General features: G+C 36.5%; 1 protein-coding gene across 3 annotated transcripts in view; it reads left to right on the top strand.

The window, feature by feature from the left end:
• Positions 1-26070, top strand: part of LOC140323957 (monocarboxylate transporter 2-like) — a 44785-nt gene that overhangs the window by 1272 nt on the left and 17443 nt on the right. Inside the window, exon 1 of one of the 3 annotated variants that reach the window (XM_072401423.1) lies at positions 16745-16876. The exons of 1 other annotated variant lie outside the window; for it this stretch is intronic. The gene's annotated coding sequence lies outside the window, so the exon portion shown is untranslated. Of the gene's footprint in view, positions 1-16744; positions 16877-18394; positions 18496-26070 lie in introns of those variants that run through there. One more of the 3 variants, XM_072401425.1, reaches the window with a different exon arrangement.

The following is a 26070-nucleotide window of genomic DNA, read 5'->3' as shown; positions in this document are numbered from 1 at the left end:
TGCCGAGTATCATAGCCAGATGCAGAGGAGAAGGTAAAAGTGAGCGGGCACTGGTAAAAGGAGTATGGGGGGGGGGGGGAAGCTTTGCAAATGGGCAAGGTGTCTGTGTCATTTTAAAAAGAATCTATACTCAATATTAAAGATAGTATATATTACAGTTTAAAGCATAAGTAAACCCAAAACAATAAAATCACACCTTTAATTTCTCAGATCAGTCGATCTGTCAGGATGTTTCTTCCATCGGGTCACGGGTCATCCTGGTATCCATTTTCGGCCCGGCACAGAAGGAGCGCCAGGTGCCACCATCTTCTCCTCTCTTCTTCCTGGTTCTCCTACGTCACGCAATCTTGCACTGTGCAGGCGTGAGATTGGGTGATGTAGATTGAGTAAAACTTGCCGATTGCGCTGGGCATGCGTGAGATCGGCAATTTTTTCCCTATTGATGATAGGGCTCCTTCTGCACATGCCTGAGATATTTGGGCATGCGCAGAAGGAGCAGCCAAGAGCCTACCGGGATGCGCAATGTAGGTATCCTGGGAGGCTCTGCGCTCCTATTCATTCTTGATAGTCTAGGGTGTTGAACTTAAAAAAACCCCAAAATGTTTACTTTCAATAAAAGGGTTGTCCAAACAAGGGTTGTTTAGGTACTCTTTAACAGTTCTTAGATATATGATGGCTGCATTAGTTTTTATTGTTCCCTGGTAATCATGTCAGGAATGAACTTCAGGTAAAAATGCTCATGCAATATACTGTATCCATGGAGGAGTAACAATGTCAGGAAGAACTATAGAAAATCTCCCCATCTTCAAAACATGTAGGCATAGTCTGTAGTTATTAGAGCAAAACTGGTAAGCAAAAGAGCAAAAAAAAAAAAGAGCAAGAAAAAAAAAATGCTGAAAACACAGATGATGCAAAGGAAGCACCAAGTTACCAACAAACATTAACCTCCTGAGCGTTACACTGAGGTCTAGATTTCTGTACCAAAAGTGATCCACTGTTTTTCATGAAATTTTTTTTTTAAATTGTTTGAACTTAAAAAAACCCCAAAATGTTTACTTTCAATAAAAGGGTTGTCCAAACAAGGGTTGTTTAGGTACTCTTTAACAGTTCTTAGATATATGGTGGCTGCATTAGTTTTTATTGTTTCCTGGTAATCATGTCAGGAATGAACTTCAGGTAAAAATGCTTATGCAATATACTGTATCCATGGAGGAGTAACAATGTCAGGAAGAACTATAGAAAATCTCCCATCTCCCCATCTTCAAAACATGTAGGCATAGTCTGTAGTTATTAGAGCAAAACTGGGAAAAATGCTGAAAACACAGATGATGCAAAGGAAGCACCAAGTTACCAACAAACATTAAATTAGACAAGTTAAGTCAACAGGTATTTTTATTTTCACTTATAAGCCAGATATAACAAAACACTTTCAACTGTATATTTTAACAGACTAGAAGAGGGGTAAATTACAGACATTGAATATACGCATTTACATGAATAAACATCATTGTCTTTAAAGGATACCTGCAGTGAATTTTACATTCACTAAAACATTTCCTTGTGGAGAATCAATTACTGCCATTGAAACACTTGACCTGGAAGAATCTCGAAGTATTTTTTCTGTGAATGTCAGATTCTCTGCTTTATAAATGGATAGCTAAAACGGACAAAAAAACTTTTTTTATACAGGGGCATGCTATATACTTATTATACACTTATTATACAGTACAGGTAACCTTCGGATGTAACTATTCTTCCTGACCTGATTAGCTGGCTGCTATCCCAAGCACTTTCCCTTACAACACAAGTACTGGTTATGTGATGATAGCAGAAAGATCACGCAACATTTATGATGTAGGAGGTCTCTTCAGGAAGTAGCAAATGAGTGGAATCCTTATTGGAGTTGCAATATACATGGCAGTAGGTGGCACAGTGCAAGTTTCATAAAAGAAGTTTCTCCAATGTTGCAAACCATGTTAATTTTTTTAATGATCATGTAATGTAATATTGTATGAAGTTCATCTAAGTGAACAAATTACACTTCTTAACCTCTGTCATTTATTGAATAAACAATGTAATGCAACACCAATTGACGCTGCATGCAAAAGTAATTTACCCTCCCCTTCCAATTAAAGGGATAATTAGAGCCCACTGATTCAATACAGCCAGTTGTAATTGCAGCCAGCCCTTTTTGTTTTGAACCCTCAGAGTCAAGTTCCAGGGTCATTGCAGGCTTTGCAGTGTTCATATACAGTAGTTGTTGCCAAAGGAATGTTGGAAATGTTGGTTACCTTGGGCTGTATACCATATAACAGCACACGTTAAAGGGTTTTTCCCTATGATAAACAATCAAATGCATTTGTAGTGATGGATGTGGACACTTTTTTAGTTTAGGTATACAAATAGTTTGAGATATAATGAATGTCAAGTTTTGCCATCACCTCTAGAGTTATGGGGGTCACATGATGCCTTTAAGATAAACTGGTATTAGGCATCTGCAGATGATAGTATCTGATTTTTGCAATTGTGTGATGCAGCTTTAACAGTGGTGGGAAATATACAACCATGTATGGTATCTGTTAATAGAGCCAATGATGGCTCAGTGTGCTCCTGAATACTGTTCCTTTTTTGTCTACTAATATATACAGTACAATGTTTTTAAACTATTCTTTGAGGATAGCAAAGCTGCGTTAGTATACAACGAAAGGAAAAAACAAAACATATGTAAAGAACCACTAAGAAACATAACAAAAAGTGCCTGTGTGACCAAATAAACATACATATTTCCCAATATAAACCACCAATTTACATAGTAAATCAAGGCTTTTCTATAATGGTCTCTCAGTAATTAATGATTACAAGGCCCTCATGTTACTGTTTAGGTGTAAATATTGCTGTTTCAGGGGAACTGGCATCAGTGGATCATTGGAAAGGAGAGGGTAAAGTTCAAATGAAATATTTAGGTTTCCGTTTCATGTGAGTTAGGTAAAATGTCAATGAAAGCCTCGCATAATTCAAAAAATCTTCCTGTACACCTTTCTTTTTCCAAATATAGTTTCATCTAGTCCATTTAAAAACTGAATCTTAGTTTGTCCAGAAAAACGTGCCATGGTAGGAGGTTTGGAGAGATTCAGATATGTAGTATGGCCTTTTTCTCCACCAATGAGGTAATTGAAAGGAGTCTCTTACTGCCCCAGATGATTAAAAGTTCAGTGCCCCAAATTAAGCTCATTCAATGGTAAGTAATTCCAAATAATAATAAGTAATAACTTAATCCTCGAAAAAGCAACAGCCTTTTTCTGGACACTTTAACCCTGGAACAATTCTAAAACATATTATGCAACATGTGATACAAATCTGCCTGCTCGCAAACACATTTCATCCCATCAGGAAGGCCTGTAATGGGGGAGACCTAAACTCCATAGTAAAGCCTCAAAGCCCCCAAGTAGCCATGTAATAGAGGAAGGTCTTGTAGATCAGCCCTGGACCAATAATCTCAGTATGTGTGAAGTTGTTTGGTCTGGGAAATGTTTTGTTTATTTTACAAGACCAGTAAACAGTCAGTGTAGTCCATAATAATACTCCGTCTATTTTCCATCTTTGAGATTGCCATTCTAGGCAAATCGGGTTTGAAAAATGACTAATCCATAGGGTTTCCTCAATCTAGAGGAGAGAGATTGTTGACTATCCATGGTACATAGGACTGCATTTTTAAATAGTAAAGGAGCTCAGGCCACAGAAAGGTGTAAATTGCTGAGCTCACCACAAATGTAAGTGGCCACCTCTGGGTCTCTTATATGTATTAGAGATTTAAAGTTCAGAGTTACGCTGCAACTGTGGTTCATAACTGGAACATTGAGATTCAAAGGTAGAAAAAGTAAGTAATGGCTGTTCAATCTATGTCTATATTTAATTCTGTGCCAGACCTGCCAACCAAAGAATAAATGTGGATTTGAAGTAATCTCCAAACAGGTCTGCATGCATATGAAGCATTTAGGTTAGGATGGACACTGGGATATGCTGATTGACATAATCATTGGTGTAAAAGATTTGTCAAAGTGTGCAGTAGATACAAAATCTTTGGAAACCGCACCATTGTGATGTGGCTAACTCTGTCTAAATAAGAAAGTACTATGAGATGCTTTTAAAAAGCCTGTCTTTGATTGCAATATATCTGTATGGTAAAATATATTTGTATGGTAAATTTTAACAATAGTTTTAAGAATAAGGATCCCCAAGTGTGGGATCCTTTTAGCACACAAAAGGGTAAGAGATGCTCCAACTTGGTGCCGTGAATTTGGTAAAGTACAGCCATCTGAACGTATCCAGATTAATAGAGTAGCTTGAGATGGTACCATTGAGGGTAATGAGTGATGAAATGTGCAGGAGACTATGCTTTGGATGGGAGAAGCACAGTAAGAGATCATCTGCAAATGACATTGATCGTCACCACACTATTATCTATGCACATAACCTCAAAATATGGGATTAAATTCAAAAGTCAGAGGGAGAGGGTGCCAAATTAAAAAGATTGGAAGAAAGGTAGCAGCCCTGGCGAGTGCCACTGTACATGCAAACAGGTTTAAAAAAACTGGCCATTGTTGTAAAGCTTAGTAGTAAAACCTTATAAATATATTATATCTACTAGGTGAAAATCGGGCCACATAGTCTGATGGACAGAATATGTTGTAGGAAGGACCATTCAATACGAGAAGCAATGTTTTAAAAGGTTGAGGGTGCCTATCCACCACCATTAATTCAAATTTATGGTTGTTAAGATAGAGTGCAGATAGAATCGTAGCCATAACTTGGGCTAGAATCTTATAATATGTACAGTGTTCAACAGAGACATTGACCTATAGGAGAACAACAAAGTTGGATCCTTACCTTCGTTAGGGATCAGAATGGTGTAGGTCTTCTTGAAAAGAAATAATATGACTAAGTATGGATAATAAAGTTTTGAGAAAAGTATTTTCAGGTGTTAAGAATTTATAAAATTATGTCAAGAAACCACTGGGTCCCGCAGACTTGGGCTTTCTCCATTACAAGAGTATCAAAGACTGCTGTGGAGAATATAGACAGTGTCGCCTCTGTGTGTAATTTCTGCTTTTTCTCTAGAATATATTAGTTCACAACATGCAAACTGCCTCCACATTTTATCAATTACCATTAACTACTGGTGCATTCTTATTTAGGGCAGGGGGCACTGTACTTTCAAGGAACTATAACATCCAAAACAAAAAGAAAAGAACAAAAGTGCAAAAGACTTCAACAATAACAGACAATTTTACCCAAAAAGTGTTAGTCATAGAAAAAAGTCCAACTATGGAAAGTGAACCAGTGAAGTGTCCACATCTCAGGTCCAGGAAGGGTGGTAAATTCTGGTCTGAGATGTTATGCATGAAGAGTAATGGTTATAGAAGGTCCCCATGTCTCATGTAGCTGAAAAAGGAGGGTCTCCAGGTTTCAGTTATTTCATGGCATTGCTCAGATCATCAAAAAGATTGAGTTTTCCATTCTACATAACTCATAGATGGCTGAATAAAGAAAATAAAATTTGGCAAACAGTTCCACCAAGTATTTGCTGATTGGAAAAAAAACAGGGTGGAAAAGTCCTGAAAATCAAGATTTTTTAACCAATGACCCATACGTCCTTGGTTTACCTGTAAATATAGAGAATAGTCTCTTTATCTGCAAGTGCAAATATTTTGCAGATTTTGATTGGGGCCCGACCTCTTTTGGACCAGGCAGTGGGCCCATACTAGGGTTTGTGAAGGGCAGGGCTGCAGTTTAAGAGCCGTCATTGGATCAACAGGGCAGAAGTGAAAAAGGTCCTATCCCTTGTGATGGTCTGGATTTCCAATGAAATGCAAGTTTGAGAGGTAGGTACTGGTTTCCAAATCTCCCAGTTACTCTTCCAGTGTAGGGAGAATAGTCACCTGAGCTGCAAACTTGTTTTGTGAATCCAACACCTCATCCTCCAGGTCGCTGATCCTTTCTTCCAGCTCAATGATACATTTTATTGGAGAAAATATTGGCAGATTAAATGGACTTCTGGAGTGTGTGAATTTTTTTCAGATGGTAGTGTCCGATATGCAGGTGGAGGAGATGGTGGGGGTGAAAAAAATGGGATGAAGTCCAGTCTAACCATTCTTTGGATTTAAGCTTTGTGTTTTGTTTTCACCCAGACAGGGTATATACAAGCAAGATTTCAGACATATCAAGGCGCGTCCAGTCAGAGTTCCACAGACAAAGTTTCCCAGCATAGCAGAAGTATAAATGCTAACCCCCTACTTGTAGGCAAGCATCCAACAAAGCAAAATGAGTAACAAAGTCAGGCGGGTATGTTGTAGATGGACACTAGGTGGCGCTAGTGATACACTTCCTTCTACAACACACAAGTCATAATAGAATACAGAAGGAGTTAAACTGGTGCAAAATCTGCAGCACAAGAGAATCTCCTAAAGTCTGCAGTAACAGCCCATACCAGAATGAGGGTTTGTAAATTTCATACAGGACCCCTGCAGAAAGCTAACAATTGAGTCAAAATTAATAATAATGATTTGTCCCAATCCTTAGTCCAAAGTACAGTAGAGAGAAAAAAGTACAGTAATCAATAGTGAATGGCAGGTGATCCCCTCCACCAACAACCAACAAAGTGTTCAGGATAGCTATTGGGAGAGAATATTATCCCATGCTGGGGTGGAGTCGGTAGAGCAGAAACTGGCAGAGTGGCATACTCATGACCTGCAGTCATTATGGCTATTGCAATTTTTGCACCCTTTCAGAATAAGCATGGATTCTGGCATTTGTGGGCTTTAGTTGAACCCACAGGTGATGTGATCCCTGACAGCAGTCATTCTCTGCTCTTCAGAAAAGGAAGAAAAGGAAGCCAAGGTAAAAAAAAGTAGGTTGCCTTGGGCAACTCTGTACCCCAAAGTCAGTTTTCAAATTATTAATTTTTATTGATAATATTGTTCAGTATATGCCTATGCATTTTACTTTGAAAAACTATTTAAATAATATACTATTTAATTCTGCAAGGTCTTACTAAAGTGGCTACATATGGTTCTGGCCTGACTAGGGATGTCATGAAAACTAGAATACTTATTGTTGTATTAGTGCCCCACTGGGTTAAGGACAGCCTGAGCTGAGTAATGACCAGCCGGTTAGTGCTGTTGTAACTCAATGACCTTGCCTGACTGAACATGGAATGGGGTCAGCCACCGTTTGGTCTGTGCTTTAAAGAGCTGCCAACAGCTCCAGCTCTATGTGGCTCCTGTTTCCCAGGCATATGAGCTGAAACACTTGCTAGGCAGCATTTAGCTTGGGATTTTGTAAATGCTTTAGGGCTCTGTTAGGTACAAGAAAATTGGAGAAGTATTGGATTCAATACAAAGTCCTGTATCCAATCCAATACAAAATAATACAAAATATATTTATGTGGTTTTGTCTATAGGTATGTGACATTGGACGTTTTAAAATTTACCACACTAGGGAGGTGTTTTAGAAAAATATATTGCTATACAGTTTTTTGTCTTTTGCTATAGAAATCTAGACATCAGTGTAACGCCCAGCTGGTTAATGGTGGCACCTACAGACAGTCTACCTCATCACATTCCCGCTTCTCATTACTGGAACACGCTTGGCACTAAGTTCCAGCTATGGTGTATCACTGCCTCTTGCTGCCTGGCTGGTGTCCTCTGACTACTGTATATATTTCTCTATAGTTATTAGGCATTATTTTTCTTCCTCAATACCTGAAGGGTATATGACCAGAATGCAGAGGAGGAGATGGACGAGGAAGAGAAGGGTACAATGGTGGCAGTTGCAAACAACTAACTGACTAAGGAAGAAGACCAAGACTCTGTTAGCCACTCCACTTTCTCCTGCACATGTTCTAAACCTCCCTCTATATGTTGTGGCCTAACCACCACTTTAATCCGTACAACCTGCTTGCACTCTACTACCATGTGCAACCTTTGACTTTTACTTCAGGCCTGTCTGACATTTTTTTTTCTTTTTTTTATTTTGTACTTATTGGCAGTCATGGCACAGACTACACAAGTATGTGATAACATACTGCAGACAACGTCCAGCTCTGTCAGCATTAAGTATACTCTGTGCAACCTTGAAAAAGAAGCCATAGCAATAGAAAAGAAAATATATGTCTTTAACTAAGTAATCTCTGACACACTAAACTTCAATCCAAATGTTGTTACCTTTAAAAGCTAGTATAAAAAATTGATAAACATAAAAAAACTTTGCAAAGTGGACATTATTTGTTACTATCCCCAACATAAGAAAGCCCTTAAAAAGAACTGTTGTTTTCCAAATGTAAATATAGGAGAGCAGAGGTGAGAAGAATAATGTACACAAGAATAAAATACATGAGAATATATAGCTTATCACTCTTCAAACCACAGAAATATAGTAGGATATTGTACAGGAAAGTACAGTATAATAGCAAAATACCCCTATAAGCACACATTTAACTCTCCCTACACTGCTCCAACACACACACTGTCCTACTGGTAACCCACTATTTTATTGTTGGGTGATTGTCCCATATGAAGGCCTCAATTATTAGCCATTGTAACCCAGACAATCATGACTGAAATGTCAGGCAGGGCACTATGGATCCTTTAAAGTTTAGTTCTGTGAACGTTGCTATAATTTCACTATTAAATCAAACTAACAGGATTTGCTTAACTCCATCATAACCATTAATACGAAACCCCATGCCATGTCCATAAATATGGCTAAGCAAGAAAATGTAAACAGTCAAACAAATTACACAATACTTTCCTTTTAACTGTTGTCATGGTACGATTTAACTGTAAGATTCATTCCCTTCTTATTCCACTGTCACTGCATTATAATTTAAAATCCTATAGTTATTGTTTGGTTACCAAAGAAGCTTGGAATATATTATATACTATTCATTCCTCAGAACAAATGAGCTCTACAGTAGTATTGCATTTCTTTTCAGCATATTGCTTTTGAATACATAAAAATTCACAATCAATAATAACTAAATCAGGAAATACTTTTCTGTTATCCAGTCCTGAGTATTGCATACTAAAAGCTTTCATCCCAAAAAAACTTGGTTAATTTACACACGGATATGGAAAGTAGAGTTATACGAGGTCTCGAGGTATGATTTTTGTTTTGGGAACAAGCATTAGGTGACAGCCAGGCAGTTAGCATTTTCACAGGTGTAGGTCTGAAATAGATCCTTATTTTGCCCATATTAGGGTAACTGGTCTGAAATGCACACAACCTTTGGAAAATGGGCTCAAATCCATTTTGTTTGCCCAAAACCATGATTAATCAAGTACACTTCAATGTCCAACATCCATGATTCATGAAATAGGAGCTAGAAACGGATATTCCATTTTTGTAGACTCTGTGGTAGTAAAATGGTCCTGGGGAACTTTTTTTACTAGATGTGATGCTCCTGGTCAGCAATAACATTTAAATGTTTTAACCATAACAATATGAGCACTTAATAATAAATACACGTAAACATTGCATCAAAAAATATACTGTCGCCACTGGTTTTTACCTGGTGAACTGGCTCCATGGATTTGCCATATGAAGCTTTAGAAAAAACAGAAATAGTAAGTTAAAAAGCCATGTATTCTTTATACATCATAAACTTTCATTGTTAGACTTTGTATACATATGTCAAAAAATAGTGGTCGCAGTGGAATGGAATTCGGTTATGATGGGTCACGGGCTCCAGATGGATATTTTGTGTATAAATGTTGGCCACCAGTAGATGATGCTGTGTCCTCATGTAAAGTGTGTAACAAGTTCTAATAACAGACATGATTTATTAAAGCAAATTGGTCACTTCAGTTGGTGACCTCATGGTCAATTTACTTCACCCTGGCAAATAAAAAGAATCACCAGGCCAAATTTGGCACTATACACTCATTGCTACTGAAGAATACTTTGACCCCTAAATGACACATTTATCAGAGGAAGAACCTAACTTTTTTCTCTTACTTTACTTTTGACCTATTTTCTGTAGTATGCAACTTCCAGTTTTACAGGTATAAATATATAAATGAAGTGAGCTTGTTAGAACTTGTGAGTTCCAGCATCTTTAATGTGAGTCGTGCACTTTTTCCTCCTTTTATATGAGTGGTCTATCCCCAGAGATGAATGTGTGTGTAAGGACTAATGTAGATATGGTAAAATCCTTTATCTTTTTTATTATTTTTCTCACGCATTATGTGCCTGTTGGCTTCCGAATATGATCACTCAGCAAATTTACTATTGCCATGAATATGGTTGGCCTATGTATGTATGTCCACTCTTGTTTTACTCCTTTGACCAACTGTTGTTTTTCAATAATTTGTTTGGTGGTTTAATGCAAATAAAATATTTTTATGTTCTAGTAAACATTATAACAAAGCAGAATTATCCTCCCACTCTATTTGCTGGAGCTTGTATTTCTTAAAATTTTTACCAGAATGACAAAATTGTTGTCATTCTAATTAGATAAATACTCGGATATAAACCAATCTGAATTTAAAACGAGGTACTTACTTTTTGCCTGAACAACCAGAAAAATTACATTAACGCAAGTATAAACCTAGGGCACAAAATGTGTCTGTGACTGCCAACATTACAAACAGAAATGCCAATAAAATTAATGGAAATGCATACATCCATGGTGTTCTTTTTAAAACATATCAGTTCAGCTCTGTTGATCCTCCACACCACTTCCTTTTTACAGGTAAATTATGTTGTACTTTTGAGTTGGTTATGCTAGGTCACTTACTCTTCATTGATCTATATGGTATTATTGTTGGCCACCAGTAGATGACTCTGGGTATGATTTATTAAAGCTCTCCAAGGCTGGAGAGGATACATTTTCATCAGTAAACCTGGGTGACCTAGCAATTAATCTGGTCCAGGATTGAAAACATTTTCTAACAAATAGTAAATATCTTTAAAGAAAATAATTCCAGGTTTGCTATATCACACAGGTTCACTGGTGAAAGTGTATCTGCTCATTCTTGGAAAGCTTTAATAAATCCAGGCCTCAGAAGGTAAGATAGATTGTTACACACTTTACATGAGGAAAGAATGCCATCTGGTTGTGTGATTAGATAATAAGATTATTATCTTATAATCTATATTATCTATAACTTATAAGTGATAATAAGATTATTTTTCTAATGGCTATTTCAGATCAAAAGATTGTGGTTTGTACTCAACTAGATACAATAAATGAATTATGACCCATTTTTATTCATGCTTCATAATGTGCTACAATGCATGTGTGATGCAGGAGGAATGTTAAACAGAGAATGTTTGCATGTCTGTACTATAGTACATTTTATTATCCTGTGTCTGTTTTGCCCTGTGTTTTATTGCATTGGGAGGCCCATAGAGGTTTATGAAAATGCATGAATACACATGTGTTGTGCATATGTAATGTGTTTAAATACTTTATCAGACACAGGGAATGTTTGAGTCTGTAATTCTTGTCAACTCATGATCAAAAATGCATGTATGAAAACTGCATACAGTATACTACACAGTCAGATATCTGAATGGGGCCTTAGTTATTCACCCTGCATTTATATGGACAATGTTGGATGTCACATTTAGAGTTTTAACAGTTGTTTGAATGTCATATATTTTGATGAGGTGATGCAGCATAAGGCTGTGCCCTAAACCATCAAAATATGTACCCTGTGCCCACTGATCAATTCAGTTGGTGACTGCATGGTTACCAACAGAAATCCTGCTCCCCATGGAGTTTGGAGACAGAATTTGAGTTCCACAAGTATGAAAGTATGGAACTTCACTGAACCCCTTTTCTTCACCCAAGCAAATGGAATGAAGTTTGAATGTGGCAGTATTTACTTATTGCTACTGAAGTACACACTTATCAAAGCAAAAATCAATTTTTTTTCTCATTTTCCTTGTGACCTATTTTCTTGTAGTATGCACCTTCCAGTTCTACAGGTATGAAAATGGAATTAAATTGGGTATGTCAGAACTAGTGAGTTCCAGTATCTTGTGTCAATGTGTGTTTCAAGATGATTTGGAAGTCATGTGCTTTTTGCTCCTTTTATATGAGTGTTGATCATTACAGTGCTGTGTAATATGTTATTGCTATATAAATCCTGTTTATTATTAAAAATTAATCCCCAGGGGAGGATATATGTATGGGGCCCGAATGGGTAGTGTTTGATTTTAAGATTCGATTCAACACATGTTCAAAAATGCATGTATGACAAATGCATATAATATATATGCAGGTATACGAATGGGGTCTTGATAATTTGCTCCCAGCATTTATTTGGAAAATGCTGGACATGACATTTGGGGTTTAATCAGTTACTTGGATATGCTGTGTTAAAGCTAAAATACAAAATAAGTCAAGATATCAGGAATAATCTTTCTGATTACTTACAACTGTGTGCTATACCATCAAAATAAACACAACATGCGGATTGGTCTGGTCACTTGACGACTGGAAGTTCACCATTTCAGCAACAGAAAACCTGGGCTCTATGATAATGTGTGGGTTCTCCAAGTGTGGAAATTAACTAGTACAGGTTTTAATGAACCCCTTTACCAATTTACTTCAACCTGGCAAATAGACAACTCCATGAAAGAATACACTTATTGCTCAGTTTTTTGACCTCTAGAGTACAAAACTCTCAGAACAACAATCTATTTTTTTCTCTTATTTTACTTTTGACCTATTTTCTGTATGCAGATTCCAGTTTTACAGGTATGAAAATTTAACTTGTCAAATTAGTACATTCCAACATCTTCAATTTTAGGAGTCGTGCTCCTTTATGTGAGCGGTCTATCCCCAGAGGAGGATATGTGTGAGTCCTAATGTACTTAAAAGCACCTTCATCTTTTTATTACCCTCAGGACATACGTTTCATGTGTTTGTCAGCTCCCAAACATGATCTCTGAACAAAGTAAGCTAAAGATAAATTGCCTATGTGTATGTTTTACTCCTTGAACCAACTTTTGTGTTTCATTAATTAAATAGATAGTGATATAAAGAAAACTTTTTTTGGTTCTTAATAAACACGATAAAAATAAAAATGAGCAGACATATCCATCCAGAGAACAAAGCGTGATCTAGTGGTATAACTAAAGTATAATCCAAGATTCTTTTTCTAATAGCATTTTCTGGTCAAAAAAATTTAGGTTATATTCAACTATATACAGTGAATGAATTAGGGCCCATTTTAATCATAATTAATGTGTTAAAAAAGCAAAGTTAAACAGAGAATGTTCATGTGTGTACAGTCATTGGAAAATAGCTTGATTTAATGATTTGGGAGGCCACTGAGGTTTATGTAAATTCATAAAAGCACCCATATAGTGATTTTTTTAACTTGGTTTCATGGTTTGGCATTCCCTGATAGCTTCTTTTTTAGTGAAGGTGAAAGGTCAACATTTCAGTAACACTTATCTGGGTGTGGGTTCCCTGAAGGTGGAAATTACCTAGTATAGGGTTCAGAACAAATCTTATTTTCTTTATATTACTTTTGACCTATTTTCTGTAGTATGCAGTTTTACAGGTATGAAAACAGAATTAAATTGACCCTGTTAGAACTAGTTACAGTGTTTTAGGAGTCCTCAGCTTTTTTCCTTATGAAGCATTACAATACATGTGTAACATAAAAGCAATGTTAATAAGAGTCTGTTCACATGTGTGCACTATAGCAGGTTTTCAAAAGTAGCTTGTGTCCGTTTTTCCCTTTCTAATGTGTTTTAATGCTTTGCCAGACCCCCTACATACCTGAAAAGTGCTCACATGCTACTAAGAAAGTTGGCTACTGGACGAGGAGTGTTTGATTAACACATGTTCAAAGATGCATAAATGACCTATGAATACAATCATTATACTACATATAATGCATATGCAGATACCTGAATGTTGCCTCAATTATTTAGCACCCTGGATGTATTAAGACAGTGCTAGGTATGACATTGCATCAGTTATTTTAATGTTTTATATTAAAGTTAAGACCAGCTATCAGGATTATTATTTTTGATGACTTGACGCAGCATAAGGCTGTGCATTACACCATCATAATAACTACAACGTGCCAGTTTGTCAATTCAGTAGATGTCTAGGAGGTCACCAATTCAGCAACAGAGATCCTGGGCTCTAAGGTAGAGTGTGGTTTCTTCAAGTGTGAAAATTAACTATAAATGATTCAGTAAAACTCTTTACCAATTTACTTTACCATGACAAAAGACAACTAAAATAAATCACAGGGCCAATTTTGGCAGTATGCACTTATCGCTCCTGAGGAATCTTAGTAATTTGACCCCTGGGGGGACACATTTTTTAGAAAATGTATTTTTTTTTACTTATTTTGCTTTTGCCCTGTTTTCTGTAGTATGCAGGTTACAGTTTTACAAGTATAAATATATCAATAAATTAAGCTTGTCAGTAGTGCGTTCCAATATCTTAAATGTAGGTTTTTAAATGTGTTAGGAGTCAAATGCTTTTTGCTCCTTTTATGTTAGTGGTCTATCTCCAAAGAGGAATAGGTGTTTGAGTCCAAATGTACATATGGTAAATGCACCTTCATCTTTTTACTCCTCCTAAGAAATATATTTGATGCTCCAAAATATGATCGCTGAACAAAGGGAGTAGTAAGCTCAAGATAGTTTACCTATATGTAAGTCTACGGTTTTACTATTTGATTGACTGTTCCTTTTTCTGTGGTTTAAAACAAATAAACATTTTTTTGTTCGAATGTAAGGCCCTGGCCCCGCAATAGTACTCCCCAGACACCAGTCTTTGATCTAACGCCCTACTCTCGTCTAAAGCAAGCCCCACCTCAGAATATAAGGCTAGTTGTGCTGTCGCAGCACACGGTTGCCCCCAGTGCAAAAGGGATGGTGTCTGGCAAAGGACTGACAGAGGACCAGAGCCCAGAGATAATGTAGTGCCAAGATTCCAGCAGAGACAAGTCCAGAATACAGAGCCAGGTCATTTACAAGTAACCGGTTCACCAGACAAGGTATACAAGGGCAAAACAAAAGCAAAGTCAAGGTCACACGGAAAGGGTCAGTTCCGGCAGCATACACTTGCAAGGTCAGCAACAGTAAATCTTACACATTCACACTTCAGCAGCAAGTCAGCCTAGCTTACTGCTACAACAGGCACTGGTGACTGGGAGAAGAAAGGCTATAAAGCCCTAGATGCCAATGACAGCGCAGTATTGAGTCAGGAACCAATCTGCCTCTAAAAAAGCTTTCAGCTGTGCACAGCGTGTGCACAGTGTGTGCTGGGGATGCCGATAAAATACATCTGCATGGCCAATGAGAAGAAGGGGCTGCTACTATTTCTTTGTTTTCCTTGCTTCTGCAAGTGCCTGGACAGAATAAAAGTGACATCGATAAACATAAAAATGAGGAGATTTATCTTGCCACTATTTATTGGAGACTAAATTTCTTATAATGTTGGTAGTCTTTCCCAGCCTAAATAACTACCATAAATATTCAAATTTAAACCAATCCAAATAAAAAAAGTACCTACTTTTATCTGAATAAGCAGGAAAACTTAATTGGCTCGAGTATAAACCTAGGACAAATTTTTTTCGACCTGAAATTGCCGTTAGAAAAAGAATCTTGGTTTATACTCAGGCTACTAGATTGCTCTTTGTTCTGAAGTAAAGTGTGTAAAAAAACTCCAATTATGCCTCAGAAGGCAAGAGTTTGTTATCCACTTTACATAACAACAAATAGTAATCTAGTGGCCTGAGTATAAATCAAGATTTTTTTTTTCTAGTGGCAGTTTCAGGTCAAAAAATTTTGGTTTATATTTGACTATGTATGGTAAATTAATTATGGCCCATGAGATAGAGTGTGTAATCTAACTAGTATGGTGTCCAGTGTACCCCATTATCAATTTACATCACCCCATGAATCACAAGGCCAATTGGCAATAAACACTCATTGTTACTGATGCAGCCTTAGTATTTTGACCCTTAGAGGACACATTTCTCTCGTTTTGCTTATTTTCTTTAGTGTTCAGTTTTACAGATTTGAAAATAATAATTAACAAAATTAGAGTTTTTGGAGTGTTTTAGGAGTCCTAACTCAATTTTTCATTGGGAAAACTAACAGCAAATGATGTCCTCCAAGCACAAGCCTCTATTTTGTATTGGTTTTATACTGCTTCCAGCTATCACATTTCCACTTTCACAGTGTTTAGATTTTTGCCTGTATTAGTGACTACTTGAAAAAATGCTGCTTTGAGGCCTAATTCTGTTTACATGCACAAGTCAGAATATTTACACAACAGAGTTAAACATACAACTAACAATTAATATATATATATCCATTTGCAATGTTTTCACAGTATATACTTTTTTATAACAATCAGTTGCTAATTTTCTAATGTATATACAGTATATTTTGTAAGCAATAATGCCAAGCTCCTTTCTTTCACCACTCTAAAATGTGTCTGTTAACTTTAGAGGCATGTGATAAACATAATGCTCAATGTGAATTTCCGTTTTAGAGGTCACTGGAACAGATTCCTGGTTAAAGACTTAACAGGATATTTTAATTGTTTTGGGGATAGACATAAAGCCCTTTTTCAATTGCTACATTTTCAGTACAGGTATTTAAGCTGTTGTCAACAAGGTGTTGTGTCTGATGCATACTAACAAATAAATTCTGACATGTAGTTAAGCCATAGCACTTCATTCAAACAGTGAGGGGCATGGCTGTGCTCAACCAATCATTGCTAACCTAGTGCAGCTGGTGGAATGAATTGAACTCACTAACATTGTTGTAAGACCTGCTAGGAAACATTAAACAGTTCAAGATAACCTTGTTCCTGCTGCTTCAACAGGTGCAGTATAATTTTACTTTTATAGTACAGACTTGAGAATAATTTTAACATTCTGCGTGGCTTGTTGGAGTTTTAGTAGACTGTACTGTGTAGGTAATGCTTGGTAAGATTGTGTTTGTTGTTGTATTATGAATCATATTACATCAAAATCCATTATTTGCAAAAGCAAATCAAATCTCATATGGAGATACCTGTTTATTATATAATCAAATAATAATAATGTACAAGCCTTGGTATATTATTGAAAGAGTTAGTTCTGACTGTAATATGCTGTAATTTTTAGTCTATGATATATATGTTTTCATGATGGCAAATATGCAACTGAACATTTTAAAGGGTCTGTAATTTGTTTTATTGAGTATGTGGAAATATGTATACAATGCAAATGCAATTGCATTTAATGTTTCAGGTTTAAATGCTTATTTGGAACAGTACAGAGTGTTGAACATTTCTTTTATCTATATTACTGCATCTTTCTGTAAAGAACATGTTTTGTGAATATTCAACTTTGCACATATACAAAATATTCACTGATTCATGACTGTAGAAATTTGTATACACTTTGTAGAATCATTGAAGTACATAGACTTTTTGATTAATGGAATAGTAGATGCAGAGTGGCTGCTTTTAAAAAAATGAAATACCTGTATATGTTTAGTATTAATATCTTCTGTACAATTGTGGATTGTTCTCTTTGTACCCCATTTACCCCTCACACTCTGAACACAAGATTGCAGAATAAGTTCTGGTAAACTGTATTTTTTCTTGTGACACTCAGTTCCTTCTCTGTGTTTAAATAGCAACACACATGGCTTTACCTGTGTGTTTTTAAAGAGGTAGCACAGATAGTTTCTGTTTGATTGTGCTTGTATGTGTCCCATGGCATTACATATGCAAAGAAAACTGTAGAACATACTTGTCTGTTTACTGTGCTGCAGATATGTATATGAGATTTGTGAAATGTCTAACAGTAATTTAAAGAACTCCAGGTAGCCTATTTTATCATATTTCTGGTTGGTGTTACTTTCTCTAAGGGGTCTTGCGAGATCAGATGCTGCACAAACTTGGTTCTGAAACTGTTCTCTTGATCTCAGAATTCTGGATGGAGTTGTCAGACCCATAAAACAATTGGCAATTTTCCTGACTGCCCAAACTTCTGCAGTGCAGAATAAAGGAATCACAGGTGCCCAAGGATAGGGATTCAAAAAAGGAAGCCATGGCTTTTTATATCTGATTTAAGCCATAGATGTATGTATAATGTGCACCTGACAATCATGTAATGCATATTTGGCAGAGCCCTCCTGGAGCTCTCCAAATGTCCACATTTAATGTGTTTTGATAACCATGACTTGTTATTCATTCAGGTTCAAAATGGTCCTAAGGCTGCCTGTGATTTTAATGGACAATAAGAAGTGTGAGATATGGGGCTAATCATTAACATTACGAGGAATTATTGAATAGAATGCAATTAACCGAGCCAAGATCTGGGGCTTGCAGAAGAGATCAACTAAACCTTTATGTGGAAGGGTTGCAGACAGGTCTTTGATTCTCTTATGTGTCCCATGTGACCTTTTGAGAAATTCTGCATACTTCCAGTCCTGATAACTTGCCACAAAAATGTAAGTTAACTTCATAACTTGGGGTTATGCTAGAATCCAACAGATGCAAGCTTTAGTATTGCAGATATTTACATTTTGTTCATCGGACCTTTAGTTACATTCTTGCAACTTTGTAACCCCTGAAATGTTTTATACAATGTCAGCAACAGTTAGTTATGATTGGATGCTGGTGGACTAAAGACTGAAGGTACTGTTATTAACCTCACTGGCTGCAGGTTTCTAGGAACTAACATAAGAGAAGGTGTTCTTTCTAACCGGTAGCTGTGAGGGAGGTGGGGTTGTCCTTGAAAAACGTCAGCATCCAGCACACAGATGATCCCTCGGGAAGTTTGTATTGGGCATGCTGTCATTGCTCATGTGCTCCAGCATGCAACATTTGATCCTGTTCTTGGAAAACAAAATGTACAATGTGAAAGAACTCTTTGTAAGAATGTATATCTGCTTTTTCGTTCACATTGTGGCACTGTGCTCCTGGGTTTTAGTTGTATTTATTCATTGTCCCTATTGCATTTGCTCCAAAGTAACAATAGAAGTGTTACTCCATATGTAGAGTCCAGAAGAAGCCTTTATTTAGGTTTGGAATATAGATTCAACATGTTTCAGGAGTATTAGAAGTCAACCTTCATCAGGGCTGTATGTTAAAGGTGAAAAACCAGATCAAAGTATCGCAAACCATGCTGCAATAGCATGGATCAAAGATTAGTAATAAAAGATCCGTCTGTAATAATAAACCAATATTTGTCTTTACAATTTAGAAACTAAACACACAAACAGAACATAATAATTTCACAGCAATAACACCATGTTTGTATCCATAATAGGAAGCAGTACAGCTTGATTTTTCCCTGCACTTATCATAACTCCAGCACTTTACCTAATAATTGGGACACTTAATAAACTGGTTGAACTGCTTTCTCATTTATGCAATACTTAGATTTATTTATCCAATCACATTTCATTGAGATGCTTGGGTAAATTATCTTTAATCTTTGTAATACAGTAAACTTTTAACCTTAAAAGCAAGCACACAATGAAATGGATAATAATTTGGAAACATGTAGACGAGTAAAACTAAGCATAGAGCTTTTTTTTCTGTTTTTAATTCGTCTTTTTACATATCTTTTGCAATATGCGAACATGTGATTTTCTATATTACTGCATTAAGCAACAGGGGTTTTGCAGTAATCACTATTGTTTGTTCCAACCCCTAACACTTCTGCATGCAAATATGGAAAAATTATAGACAAAGATACAATACAATATTTTTCATGACATTTGACACTTTTCGCAAATGAACTTTAACTCACAAAAAAAAAGAAAATAATTTTCAGTTTGACACTCCACTCCCATAACTGGGAGTGTCCTATTTACATTTGTTTTATTTTGAGCCAGTACCTGTCTCCTTCCCTCTACTGTTGACCTTGATAATTTGTTCTAAAAGCATAATTTCTGTCAAATGGCAAAAAAAACAAAACATACCTTTTCAGTGACTGCATCCCATCCCAAGTGCGACGGTTATTAGCAGTCACCTTATATTCTTTGAATGACACAGACCTGTTTCTGGCAGTTAACAGTAATTGTGCTATTTAGTTATGTTTGCTATGTATACATACAGCTTAGCAGGTCACATGTACAATAGGTTTGGAAAGGCTCTAAAGTGAATATAAACAAATGATAAAATAACCTGGCTTTAATGATCAGGCTTCAGTAAAAAATAAAGAAATACTGTACTTGTTATAATGTATTACACTTTGCGTAGTCTTGCTTTTCACACTGCCCAACTGAAGAGCCAAAACTGGGTTTGCACTATAACCAATAAAGTCTAAATCCATTACCTCTTAGACAATGTAAAACTACATAAAGCAGAACTACAGCCAGGTCAAGGAAATCCATACATGTAAATTCTCTACAAACAGAAATTAAATGTATAACTGGAATAGTTTTATTATCATTTCTTAAATTTGTGTGTACAGCCTTGTGGGAGTAATAATGTAAGTGATCATTTGTCCTTAAGCTGCGTACACACGGCAAATTTTTCTCGCCCGATAATCGGTATCGGCCAATTATCGGGCGAAAATCTGCCGTGTGTACAGTCGGTCGTCGTCCATCTTCCGACGACCGTCCTGGCGGGTCCATGGACGATGGACGACGACCGATCGTAATGAAAGGGAAGGGGAGTGCGCGCAGCACGGTGCCGCTCCGTCGCTCTCCCCCTCCCCTCTCCATAGAGCATGAACGGTGCTGTATGTACAGCATCGTTCATGCATCGTGCAGTCTTTTCTCGTTGGAAAGGATCGTGAAAGATCCTTTCCAACGAGAAAAATTGCAGGTGTGTATGCAGCTTTAATCTAATTAGGTAAACTCTCATTTGTGCAAGATTCTCAGTTGCAAATACATAGATCAAATGCTTCTGGGTATAGTTTGAAAAACCCAGGATGCCAGATAAAAGTGTGACTCAGCAGACCTGTATACACAGGTGAGAGAGGATGGCAGGGCACTTGATTCTCTTACAAGTAGACCCTGCAGGGAAAATAAAAGGCAGTGTGAACAGGGATTCCAGTTACCGGTACATGAAAATCACGTTTTTTTTTTTTAAAAAGGAAGCTTATTCTGGCATGTTGAATTTTTAAACTAAGTGTGTTGCCATGCATATGAGTCATCCCACTCGGGTGGATCACCCAGGTTCTCCCATGATAATCTATCCTCTCCAATCTAGAGAGCTTTAATACATCAGGCCCAATATGTTGATAAATTGTTATCTTGCTAATTGATATATATTACTGTTTTTCATTCTTTTCCTTCCTGACCTTCCTGGCTATCTTGGCTTGTAATTTGCTGTAACTCTTATAACTTCTGCTCCAGTCATCAGGGTTACTATGTATAGGTCTTATAGTATTTACCATTGGGGCTGAGCCTATGTCTCCTTTAGAAAGGTAAATATAACTAATATGCATTTTAATAAATAATTCCATGTCAACAAAACAGAAAAAATCGAATGTGTTATAACTGTTTTGCATATAAACCATTATTATATGAAACTTGGAATAATATTGACATAATAGTCAAGGGAAAAAAAAACTTTTCTGGGTGAAAAGCTTTTAAAACAGCCTCATTATTTCCGATCTAACCTTTACTGTCAACATACTATGTAACGTGTGGCTTTAACTGCGTATCTTACATAGCGCTGTTATTTCAACAAAAACCTCTCTGAGCAGCAGCCAGTAACGTCCTTGAATCTGCAGACGTAAGTCACATGCTTCATACTTTCAAACAAGTTAGACATGTCAGATGATGTACGTTTGTGTAGATAAAAATGGAGAGGGTGACTCAGCTGCTGGATTCATTGTTCTCTTGAAAAGTCTGTTTCCACTCCATATATGTTGTTGCTATTAAGGCTTCTGTGCAGCCAGTGTACTTTATGCAATAACTATTTTGTGTTTGAAGTGAATACAGATGTGACTGGGATATATTAAATGTTACACCTAATTCCAGGCAGCAGCCAAAATGTAATATTTTTAATATATGTATACAAATATTTCTTTCTAATGGTGCCCAAAGACCTTCCATAAGTCTCACCTTCCAGTCACGGACAGGTACATCAGCATATACTCATTAAATGTCTATTTAATTGTTTTTGAAGAACTAGCTTGTTTGAATAACATTTTTTTAAAAATAAAATATTTAATTATGATACTGAGTTAACTTTAAACTACAAGAACCCTCAATTTTGTTTTTCAGTTGTGCTCCAGGCCAACATTTTTAACATAGGGGGAACCCTTGAAATAACTTTTGAGTCCTGGGGAACCCCTGAAAATAATGACTCCACAGCTCACAGTTGGGCAGAAAGCAATGCTGGCTAAGCAAAGAATGTTACTGTAAAGGATTGCCAAAAAGTTTGTTGGTGTCAGTGAAAGATGTCTCATTGTTCAAGGAACCCTACTGTGCCATGGAAACCTGGTTGTGAACCACTGCTCTGGATCAGAAGTTTCCAATCATGATCCCCTTTGTGTCATGCTAATTTTTTGAGGAATTTTAGGATGTGGCCACATATAACATGGATTAGCTTTATGGTTCCCTCCAATTATTATGACCCAGATTTTTTGTGCCTTTCCCATTCTTTTTTTTCCACCCCTGCGCAAAACACACACACAAACACACACACACCTCAATGTTTCCGCATTCGTGTAACAGTCAATATAGTTTTCTTTTTCCATTATGCTGTTCCCCTCAACATAGTACCCTCTAGTGCTCCCTTCATTAAAGATAATTTTGCAGTAGGGTAGACAGCACCCATTCCAAAAAAGAGTTAACCTAAATGTAAACAATAAAAATGCACATACATACCAAACTTTGTTAAAATAAACATTATGCAACCATAAGTCAATCAATTGTCATCCAGCAATGTAAATCCACGTCAATCACAAAAGTATTGAATGACAATGGTAACACTGTTAACATGGAATAACATATCCATTAGATATGATTATAATTTAAACATACACATATGTATAAAACCCAAAAGGAAGGTACTTACCCAGGAGTACAAGCTCAGACACAACCACAAAACCTATTGGGACGTAAATATGGGAAACCAGCAAAATTATTTGTTGAAGAACAGTTTTACAATGAAATAAAATAGACAGAAAATACAAAAAATTCACATAAGTAAATATAGGTTTCAGTGCTAGGACAACCAAAATAAATACCAGTAAAATTGTCTGGAGGGGCCCTTACCTAATATAGAACTGCTCCACATAGATCAACATTGGGAAAGTACGATTGGTGGTTTAACCATAATTACTTCTTTAAATTAGTCTAGTCCCCTTGGGATTGGGTCTTATTTAGTATAAAAAAACATTTTCCATCAAAGTTTTTGGGGGATCCAGGCTAACTCACGCATGAACAACAGCATGTGACCTCTCTTGTTTATGTATACATCGAGAAGCCTTAAAAAGATAAAGAAGAGATGGATCTCATTGTACAGAGAAACAATCTCGGCACTGGCCTGTTTGCAAAACCTGCTCAGGCCACAGAAACAAACATTTGTTCTAGAAATATATTTTAGACTTCTGGGCAACCTCAGAAAACCACAAACACAACCAAAACCTCAGGATGACTACAAAAGCATATACAAGTTGACCTTACAAAATATATTATCATCTATATTCAGGTATATTGCTTTATTAATGAGGATGGGCCTAAACTCATAAGGTAACAAACACATGACCCTGATGTCAGTTACTTGATCATGACTGATGTGAATTTACATTACTGGATAAACATATTTGATATGGAAGTAATTATTTTGGGAAAAGGCTTTGTCCCTCAACTTACAGTGGAACCCTTGCACATGCTGTGGTCTCAAATACAAGGAACATTGTATGCTTTGATTAAATTTAAAAAGGACAAAAACATGTTGTAGGTTGAAGCACTGGGCTGCTTACAAGCAAAATTTCACTCTGTTGGGTTTAAAGACACATTGTTTTGTCAAAACATAAATGTTTTACACTTTCTTTTCACTTGGGACATGTTCAGTCAACCACCCCAGCAATTTTGGGGGCAGTCAAAGGTAAACTATGTTTATGGGCTTTGTAATTAACTCAGAAAACTGAAAGTGATATGCTTTATTTAAATTTTTTCATTGATATTTTCATATAAAACAAGGAACAGACAATGGTTCAGTAAACGGCAAAACAATAACAGAAAAACGGGGTCGAAAAATCAAAGGGCGGTGAAGGTGATATACTTTAATGCTAATTTTATCTAACACCAAAAGGTAATCTGACAAACAAGATGATTCATAATATATAAAATATATTTATAAAAAATTTAAACATGGGCACGGATTATGAATAAAGACAATCTAAGAGTGTGCTTTAAAAAGAAAAAGAATACATGTCTATGATATAAGTTGTTGTAAAATGCTTTTACTCCAACATAATGCAGTCCTATGGACACATGTATTTAGTGAGGAGAATACCTTCTGGAAAAGATAACTATTGAAAATTGATCACAAGAGAATTCCCAACATACCAGGAAGTCTCTTCCTTTTGACTCCATTATAGAAATAGATTACATTATGTACCCATATGGTGGGTATGAAATGAGTAAAATTGTATGGCTAGCAAACATTTAGAGGGTTTTAACCAAACAGACATATAGGCACAGGATATAACAAATATTTATTTTTACTTTATTTTAGTTTATGTGTGAAACTTTATAAACTCCCTTTCATTATATGTATTCTTCATGCAGAGAAAAGGATATTGTATTGCACATCATCTGCTTTCCATCTACTTAAAGGTCTTGAGCCAAGCCCAGTGCTAGTTTGTTACAAAAGCCTGTTAGACTAGAAGGAGTACACTAAACGAGTGGACATAATCTTTTAGGTGTTATGATGCAACTTGATGAAATTGCAATCTCATGCAACACAATATAATATAATCTAAAGTTTTAAGTTATGCATCATTGTGTCACACAATAGTGGATAATTTCCAAGCTGGCAGTAAACAAAGTTCTTGTGTTTAAACAGTATTTACATGTGTTGACCTTGTTATGAGCTTTCTTTTGACTTTGTGAAGCTAAGTAGAGATCCGTTTATGAGGGAATGATCAAACTATATAAAAAAAACATTAAATGCTCGTAGCCAGTTGAATCAATTGGCAGCCCTCAAACAAAAGCTTCCCAGGATAGATTTTTAATGACATTGCATGGTGGCATGGTGACTATATAGCCAGATCTGTTGTGTCTTAAAAATGTTGATATGTTAATATGCATTGTACACACAGCGCCGTTCTGTATGGGGGGGAGCCCTCCGTACACGTCAGGTTCTTGTCCAATATCAGCCCTGAGGAGAGATTTGGTGAAGAATCATCTGACGTGTGCACGTAGACTTACACTTAAACTGAAGTTTTAGAATCCATCTGAAGCATCCACCAGCCAGCTCCCACTTTCAAACCTTTAGAGAGTACACAATACAAAATGAAAGATCCATGCTGTTAGTGTGAATAAAGACAGTTACAGGGGTCTGTTATTCACCATGGTTATAAACTCGGAAGTTGGAAGAATGCCTGAGGTCAGACAGTTGATAAAGCTGTCATATGAAAGGTAATCTCTGACCCCTGATAATCAAGTGTCAGGTTCAGATAAATTAAAAATATAAGGGGTAGGTATAATTCTATTGTCTTCTGGCATTTGTGCTAAAAGATAAAGTGGAACAGGGCAGGGAGGCTGCTACAGGCATGTCTGGCGTAAGCTGATCATGATGCAAAAATAGCAACATGACAAGTTTATAAACCTGTATAGTTACCATTTCCTCTGAAGAGTCTTCTCCAGTGGTGTTTGTGCATGCTCCATAGACATGAGACTACTACCCATATGTACAAAAACAGCACAGTAATAATTCCAATCATAACAGGTTTAAATAAAATGCAACTAGCAAAAATGTTCTTTTCTAATGTACCGCAAGGCAAAAGGTATCTTTCAGGCACGTATGAAAGAAACAAATAACTTTGTAATAATTTAATGTATATTTTTTTCTAAATTTGCAAGTATTTCAATCATGGATTAAACATG

The sequence above is a fragment of the Pyxicephalus adspersus genome, chromosome 2, assembly GCF_032062135.1.
Source record: "Pyxicephalus adspersus chromosome 2, UCB_Pads_2.0, whole genome shotgun sequence".
In the NCBI taxonomy this organism is placed as follows: domain Eukaryota; kingdom Metazoa; phylum Chordata; class Amphibia; order Anura; family Pyxicephalidae; genus Pyxicephalus; species Pyxicephalus adspersus.
Note: the sequence above shows the minus strand (reverse complement) of the source record. Positions and strands in the feature narration are given on the sequence as shown.